This window comes from Plasmopara halstedii (assembly GCF_900000015.1).
Source record: "Plasmopara halstedii genome assembly, contig: Scaffold_2956, whole genome shotgun sequence".
Taxonomy (NCBI): domain Eukaryota; phylum Oomycota; class Peronosporomycetes; order Peronosporales; family Peronosporaceae; genus Plasmopara; species Plasmopara halstedii.
Window position 1 is genome coordinate 727,709 of NW_020189861.1, and position 1,968 is coordinate 729,676.

A 1,968-nucleotide genomic window follows, 5' to 3' on the forward strand; every position below is an offset into this window, starting at 1 on the left:
TATAAAGAATCCCTCGGATTCGTACTATCCTTTGGTAAAAAAAATTAAACGTCGTTTCGAAAGAGCCGCAGTCGGTCCTACCTATGAGAAAGCAGAGTTTTCGAATGGTTATAGTATCCTCTTTTTCAATTTAAATCCACGAGAAACGATCGACGTGAATGGGTCTTTACGGGATTGACCTGGTTCCGTGAACCAAATACTGCGTAACACGCCAATGGATCCTGCCCAAGAAGAGTGTGACGTCATTGAAGCCTTTTCCGTGCAAATACCGGGCAGGAATGGTGCGTGAGTGTTAGTCTCCTCATTCGACAACCACGTTTTGAGTCCGGAAACCGAACGGTTAGTGGCGTATCGTTCACACCTACAATAAGCCAAACACTGCCATCATTCCGGCTCAGACGCTGATTCCTAGGAAGATTCTTCCATGGTAGGCTGATCAAAATACAGCGCACTCGCCTTGGTCGATGGTTATTACCAATTGCTCATGAGAGCAAGTGATATTCCGGTGACAGCGGTGAGTGCTCCTTGCAGGATGCTCTAGGAATGGCTGGTGATACCCCAAGGGCTGTCCAATGCAGCAGCAACATTACATTGTCTTGTGACGCAATTATTCAGGCCCCAATGGGCGTAAACAGAAACATACTTCGACAACAGCTTCGACAGTCGTGCGGGGCATGGGGAAACAGATGAGGAAAGCCACACCGCCCATTTGAGAGCGGTGCTCGACACGAATAAGCTGATGCTAAGCCGATAAGTGCATCTTCGGCGCTGAAGAAATTCCATTCTTGGTGTACCTAATTGGGAAGCATGTCTTTCGAGCGTATCCTGCTAGGATCAAGGCCATTGTGGTCTGGCCGACTCCAAAAAACCAAAAAGACTTCTGCAAGTGGCTTGATCTCGCCAACTACTTGCACGACGTATAGCGAGATTTATGCGGTAATGACACGGCCTTTACGGATATTTTATCAAAGTATGCGAAATGGTGTTAGGACACCGAGACCCAGGAGGCTTTTGACGGGGTCAAAGCCATGCACCAATACTGGCGTTGCCAGACTCCGTTCGCCCTTTGAGTGTTGTCTATGACGTTTGGACTTTGCCGTCGGCTGTGCACTGCTGCAAATAGACGTCGAGGGGCGACATCGGTTGGTTGCGGAGAAGGACTACCCAGTAATTACATGTGATGAAGTATGCACTTGTCGAGGGTTAGGGTGATCCTGCTCGGCTTCAAGCCGGTTGTGATTTACTCAGATCATGCATCACTACGCACTGCGACTCAGCCGCGTTACATCTTACAGAGAATGGCCAGGTGGCTCTCCTTCTTGACGAATTATACTTCGAGGTGAAGTTTAAGCCAGGAAGGCCGATGCTTTGGCTGATGCGCTGTTACGAAGACCGGATTATGAGATTACACATCTCACGACGGTGACTTGTCAGTGATGGAGTTGATCCGCGCAGCATACGCGGGTGATGATAGTGCGTGACACTGCTACGTGCTCTCGCGAGCAAGGGGTTTGGAAACTCGGCCAAGAAGTCGTTGTCGTGACTACGCGCACGGTTGCACCGATATTCGTTGACCAGCGGATCGCTGTATTACCGCAACGACCGACGATTACGCCACGAATTGTGGCTCCCCACAATGAGAATTTGAAGTACCGTATCCTCTTTGAGGTCCACGACGCCCCATTTAATGGTCATCTCGGTCATGAGAAGACGTACAGCTCTGTAAGTTGCCATTACTGGTGACCCAAACTGTACAAATGAACGAGCACATATGTCCGCACGTGTGAAACGTGTCAAAGGGTGAAAACCGCTTCGAATGCGGCGGCGGCGCCACTGGCCAGTTACCGATTCCCTGCGGGTGCCCTCTGGGTGTTGGCAGTCCATGAGTACGGACTTTATGGTTGGACTCGGCGGGCAACACGGGTGTTGTGGTCTTCATTCATTGTTTGATCAAGATGGCTCATCTTG